Genomic DNA, 7,130 nt, shown 5'->3' with positions numbered 1-7,130 from the left:
CGTACAACCAATACTAAATATTATGTATGCATTGTCTGCATCTTGAAAAAATTAAAAAAAGAAGTGTTACCACTGTTAACTTCGTTCGAAGGGAAAGTAGCTTTACTAGCTGTAATTATAAGAACATACTTTCAAAATACCTTACAATTTTGCTAAAGATTTTACTAGAAAATTGTAGCTTCTATCTAGCACCTGCTGTGGGAAATTCAGCAGCTTGTTTTGATCTTATTGGACGATATCTTAGTTATTTTCGGCTTTCGTCAAATCGGTTGGAATTTATTTGCAAATATGAGAGATATTTACATATGTGTAGATTTTAAAAACTTGCGCTGTGTTAATAAATGTTCCATCAAAACGCATAATTTTTATACCATTCTTTATTATAACAATAAAAAATCGTTATTATTAAAAATATTTCTTGGTTTGTTTTTATATCATTTTAATTCATTATTATTTATTTATGATTATAATTTTATACATTCTAAAATTTCCATATTCGTCAATTTAGCACAACTCTAACTAACACATCGTATTTATTAAAATAAGTAGTATAATGTTAGAATAGACAGCATTTTCAAAATCAAACCACACCTATCCACAAGAATTTCTTAATATTAAATTAAATATACTCACCACGACTTTCATCACTTCCGTATACACCTACAAATATATTTGACATCTAAACGCATTAAAAGCACTAAGTGTATATTTATATCCATGTTAAACTATTTCACGAAACCAGTTTAAGGCCGCAAGAACGTAAATATGAAAATTAACGGTTTGGGAAATTAGAACAAAATTTGATAATTAAAAATCGTATTAATAAATATTATAATGTGTCAATATCTTAAGAGCGTGTCAGACGTGGCAATATATTTCGATGCAATAAATTTCGGAAAGGCTGTCAAATTGAGAAATCAGTTGCATGAGCAGTCACACCTTGCATGGAAAGTGTCTTTCGATAGAGGTTTTTATTTCCGAACGGCGAATTGCAGGAAAAATTTCTGAAATCGCTTTTTGGCTGTTCACACAGCGAATGAGTTTCTGGCAATCTTTCTCGATACTAAAATGCAACCATGAGCGGTGGGGTTGTCGTTTGTTTGCTATTTCTCTTGTAAAAGCGAGAAAATATAGGTTATAATTAACATATTTACCGTGTAAACAATAATTTAACGATTAAGTATATTAAACAAAATAATATATTTCAAGCATTTTTGATATTTAATTCAACAATATTTTTTATCATTTTACACAAATTCACGATCAGGGCCACACGGCAACACTCGATTAGTTTGACAGCACTTGCAGAAGAAATAAAAATTGCTAGTGCAGCACGAGCAAGTTGAAATATATTTCCGAAATCGATTTTCGCTCTTGCAGTTGCAGTCCCACCTTGCAACTTTTATTTCTGAAACTGATTTCCGAAAGGTGACAGAAAGATCTTTCTGGCTGTTCACACATCGAAATAAAATTTCTCTTTCTCAATTTGACAGCGAATTGCGTGCGAAAGACGGAAATATTGCCACGTCTGACAGGCTCTTTAGAATAGCTACATCCTTCGTATAAAATCCTTATGCATTATTTGAATAGTTAGTCAAATTTGTTTAAATGCATATTTTCGTAAAATGTGCCATTACACCTCGTGTCATAATTATAAGGGCACCACATATTGGGTCGTATAAATAAAAACTAAGTAATTGCTTTTTTCCGATTTATTCAAATAGATTCAAGTAAAAGGTCTGAAATGTTAAAAAAAGCAATTTCTTACTTTTTAGTCAAACGTTCCATTAAAAATTTATTTTTTTTATTTAATTTTAGCTATAGTTTTATAAAGATTTCGGTTATTCTTTAACAAAAACCGTATATATCCAATTTTAAACTTTGTGCAATATTAAAAAAAATCAACAAAAAAATCGTAAAAACGTCGAAGCATTTTTTTCTGCTGACGATGTTACGCATTTTCTTCCATACAAAGTATGTATGTATATTCGGCTGCTTTCAAACGTTTACTTTGCTATCGGTACTAGAGAATTGGATGCGCTACAAAACTGCATACACAAAATCTTTCTAGGAAATATAATTAAAAATATTAAAAATATTAAAATTTGTATCAGTTTATTAATTTTTTCATAATACACATACATTTTGTTAAAGAATAAACAATATTTGTATAAAAAAAAATAACTAACTAACTTGTCAATATGTGATGCGCTCATAATTGTGACACGGGGTGTATGAAAAAAAACTAGCTCCTTTCAATGATATTAATCAGAGTTATTAGTTTACTGAGAGAGTGATAATATTAAATACTTGGAATTATGACTGGCTCGTTAACAAGAATTATTCACCAATAGAACTGATTTTTTATTATTAATTGTGCATCTAATATACAAAAATAAAATATTTTATTTTATAAAACAGTAATTTTAATGAAAACATCTAGTTTAGGAATAATTTTATTATAAACCCCACTACTTAGAAGTCCAATTCAGTGTTGGCGCAAATTGAAATCGAAAAAAAAACAGCAACACTCTCCATTTCTAATCAAATCAAATTATGCTGAGTGCTTTATAAATGTTAAATATAAAACTTAAGAACATACATAGGCGAATTTTCAGATATGAAAATTTTATCTAAGATAAGGCTAATTTCTAATAGATTTTGAGTCGCTGAATTCGAATCTGAACTCAGAATTGCTCTATCGCACCAAGTCTTTTAAATACCCTAACCTAAAACTGCGGGAAATTTTATTTTGAAATTTTCAAACTAGTACGGTGCATTTTTTTCAAAGGGTATGCATACACTTATAAATAAAGGGGCAATAATGGAATTGCCTCAATTCAAATTTTTTGATGAAAAAAATATATTGGAGCAAACCTAACGATATGTGGTATGCATAATTTTTCGAGTAAAAAAAACTTCCCTATGCTACGTAACCTCGAAAATATGCCGAAACAGCATTTTTCGCATTTTTGGGTTAGGATATTTAAAAAAAAAAAACCTGATGTTACAGAGCAAAACTGAGTTAAGCTTCGAATTAAATTATCCAAAATCTACATATTAGAAATGGCTCACCTTATCTAAGACGAGTTCAAAAGTTAAAAGTTTGCTGAATAGTGAAACTAAAACTGTAAAAAAATCCTCTCACACCGGGACTAATGCTGTAGGTCGCAAATTATCCACGTGCTCGGTATCGCTTCTTCGGTCCCATACACAGCTCGTTTTGACATAAATGACTTGTGATTCACGAAATCAAACATTTTTCTCTATGCAATCGAAGACAACTTGAATGGGCCAATGGCTATGACGTACTCCAAATAAAAGCTCGAGTTTTTTAGGGTTTATCTTCCTTCTTCCCAGCTAGCAGTTCCAGTTGGGTTAATGCAAAAGATACTTGCTTGAATCTACAGTGCCCTCTTGGCACATTAGAAATCAATTCTTTTATCTGAATGACGTTATTGGGCCTATTCTGAACGTTACCGAATATTTTATTAAGAAAAGTTCTCAGTTAAACTTTATTTACCGGTTACAAAATATTTGTTACCAGCGCAGAATTGACCTTTTACACTGAGAAAAGAGTTTAGTTACGTCAACTAAATATGGTTTTCTCAACACATGATTTGGTTATAGTTACATTATTTGTTTATAGTTACCAAATCATGTGTTGAGAGGAATATATTGGCCCGACTTTTTTCTGAGTGTAGTCACAAGTACGCCATCCGCTGAATTAGACAGACTGCGGATGTGACTTAAACGTTATTTATCCAGAAAAACTCGTACATTCATCACATTTCGCCCCGTGAATCGGCCATCGGAGATGAACTTCCACCAATCGCAGATGAAGAGCTCGGACTGCTTCATAAGGATTCCTTATGGGAATCGACCTACATCAACAAACCTAACGTATCTATGTACATATGTATGTGATGTGGGCAGCTCAAACCAATTCATTTATTACCCCTTTCTGTGGAATGCATCAACACGTTTATTGCCCTATCATTAGACAATAATTATGTTTGACTCCTCGTAATCCTGGAAAAAATTCTAAGGCCAGTATTCAGTAAGCAGCCTCTAGTCACTAATAGAGACTTTTCGAAGTGAACTTCGATTTTGAGACTATTTGGTATTCAGTAAGCTGTCTGACGTCTTTAAAATAAAAAAGTCACTAATTCGACAGCTGGCTCCGAGCAGGTCACAAAAAGAAAAATATGGGAGAAAACCATGGTACAATTATTACAGGTATTCAGCCTTATCTCCAATTCTATGTAAATAAATCGTTCCATAGTCTAACAGGTATAACAAAAACAAATTGCTTTGCAAAGTTGCTTTTGTTTTGCTTTATAATTTTTGGGAATATTTTTCCACATGGTACAATTATTACAGGTACTGCCTTCCCAGAGAGTTTTCTTTCATATCGAAATTCGTGCTTCCTTATTTTCATTTTAACGCATTACAATGTTGATTCTTTTACTTTTCGATGGTTTTGCTTTTGGTTGTCGCTTAATTAAATTTGTATAGTTAAAAAAATTTTCTCTTTGGTTTGTTCTAAATAAAACTCTATTAAGCCTTTTTATTCTTAAAACAAAATTGTATGTTTGGATACCAAGAAATGTTCCGAGTTTTGCCCTCAATAAATGACAAAATGACGTTCTGACTCGCACTTCAAAGAAAAATAAAGAAATCTGGTCACTCTAGGTATATGGTATTCGAAAATATCCCTTTTCTCATACAGTCAACCTTTTAGCGTGGGCTACAATGATGTTTTTCAAATAAAGCAGATCGGAATATGCGCTCTCTGGGAAGACAGAACGCTTAAAATAATTGTACCACGGGGAAAAACATAATTTCTTTCTGCTTTACTCTAAAAAATACGAAAATGAAGCGAGAAAATATTTTTTGGCAACAATTTTATTAGGAAATAAACCTAAATACTTTAATATCATAAAAATTAAATGAAATTAAAAAAAAAAATCCAACCTGGAACTCTCGAGGGGCACGTCACTACTTTACTCACTGAGTCATTGCGACTGTGTTGGAGCAGCGCGAACAAAATGCCATATAAGGGGTCTTCACACCGAAGTTTGTTATTCGGTAACTCGGTGTTCGGTAATTTTTTTCCCTATCGATGTTATTTTCTAAAATAACGGCACGGCTTTTATAAATATTTCTTAACTTTGTCATTTCAATGCACACTGAAAATTCGTCATTGTTATATTCATGATAAATACATTACCAGGTAAATTCATTCTCTCAATTCGTCGGCCATAATTTTTTTTCTGACGTTTGCAAACATTTTAAAATCATATAAAATTTAAAATAAAAAAATTAAACTGTTCACATATGTTTTGTTGTTTTTAAATTATAGTGCTGGCAAACGTCACACTGTCTCTCAATGGTTTTACCTTGTTATGTTTTTATCATGGTTAATCTTATCAAAAAATACGAAAGGATAAATTCATTTAGTTATCATAAGTAGAATTTTAAAGTAAAATAAAAAGATTATAAATGATCCCTATTTTAATTTTTATTAGTGCTGTTAACCTGACTTCCAAACTTCAGTGAGTTCCAATGTTTCGCAATGAAGTGGCAATTTGGTTTTTATTAATTAAATTTAAAACATTTAAACTGAATCACTTTTACTGTAAAAGAAAACTAAGCAATTATAATTACCTTTCAGTCTTTAAATCAACACATTTTAGTTCACCAATGTGCCAACACTGCGAAAAATATGTGTGTATGATATACTATGTACGAGTATTTCCTGAACGTCCACAATCAAAAAAACTTTCTCTATGACTCGGTATGCACTTATGAATTTATGAAATAAAAACTACTTATGTATATGTATTAGCGAATTTTTCCCTAAATAAATAAAAATTAAATAAACTTATACAAAATTCAACTAGAAGTTTATAAAAATAAATAATGATTTAGTACATATGTAAATGTATGTATAACTAATATACACTGATATTTATACATACATATGTATACTATATAAGTACATATGTACATACCGAAATATTAAATATCAATTCCTGCATATAGCAAAAATTCATGCAATAGCATATGCACATATGTATTGTTTATTTTCTATACTTTTGCTACTGTTGCATTACAGAAAGTGACCTACGTTCATACATCTATATACCGCAACAGATATATGTACATACATACATTTGTATGTGCGTATAAACGTGATGCATGAATCTATCGATGGATAAACTGATGCCAAGAGTGATTGAATTTAAATAAAAAAGGCCCCTTTTTATTTTTTACCTTATACAAAAAATATTTTCGTAATTGTTGTATTAGTATAAAATGTAGTTGTTGTTTTGGATGTTCTTGCGTAATATGTATGTAAATCCGTAAACTTCTATGTTTATGTGTATATGTAAGTAACGTTTGTATGTATGTCTTATGTCTATTATTAAATATTGTGTATTTAGCACTTACATACGTACACACATATGTATGTAACTGTGTGTACTTGCATATAAAATATTTCTATACAAAAGTATCGTAAATGGATTTTTGACTGTGTATATGTACTATATTATATAGAAAACCTAAATAAATAAATAAATAAATAAATAAAATAAAAATATTGCAACACATACATACATACATATGTATTTTAATATCGAATTTGATAATTTAAAGCAGCGCACAATATTTCGGATATGACAAAATTTATAATTTTTGATGTGCAAACATTTTTGCGTAAACCAAGACGAATTCAGAAGTAAATTGTAGGTAAAAATGGAACCAAACTGAATCAGCTCTTCTAACAACACTACTCGTTGATATACATATGTACATATCGTCACGCGAATAAAGGCGCGGCATTGTTTTGACGGCGAAAAAGGACGAATTGGCGAAAAAAGACGCGTAAAAAAAGCTTCGTCGGGAGAAGACGCGTAAATCTAGTTGACGGCGAAGAAAGACGCGTAACATAGATTTGTACCTATCCAAGGACTGTCACGTCAGCAACATTACCCAAAAACTCAAAAACATAGTTGAACGCGATGATAAGTTTACGCATCTTTTTTCGCTGTTCAAATAGGTTAACGCGTCCTTCTTCGCCGTCGACTAGGTTTAGGCGCCTCTCTTCTCTGAAGATTCTTAAT

Source organism: Rhagoletis zephyria, unplaced genomic scaffold, assembly GCF_001687245.7.
Source record: "Rhagoletis zephyria isolate East Lansing unplaced genomic scaffold, Rhagoletis_zephyria_1.1 Rzeph_scaffold_00013, whole genome shotgun sequence".
NCBI lineage: Eukaryota > Metazoa > Arthropoda > Insecta > Diptera > Tephritidae > Rhagoletis > Rhagoletis zephyria.
The sequence above is the reverse complement of the archived record's forward strand: the minus strand, read 5'-3'. Positions refer to the sequence as shown.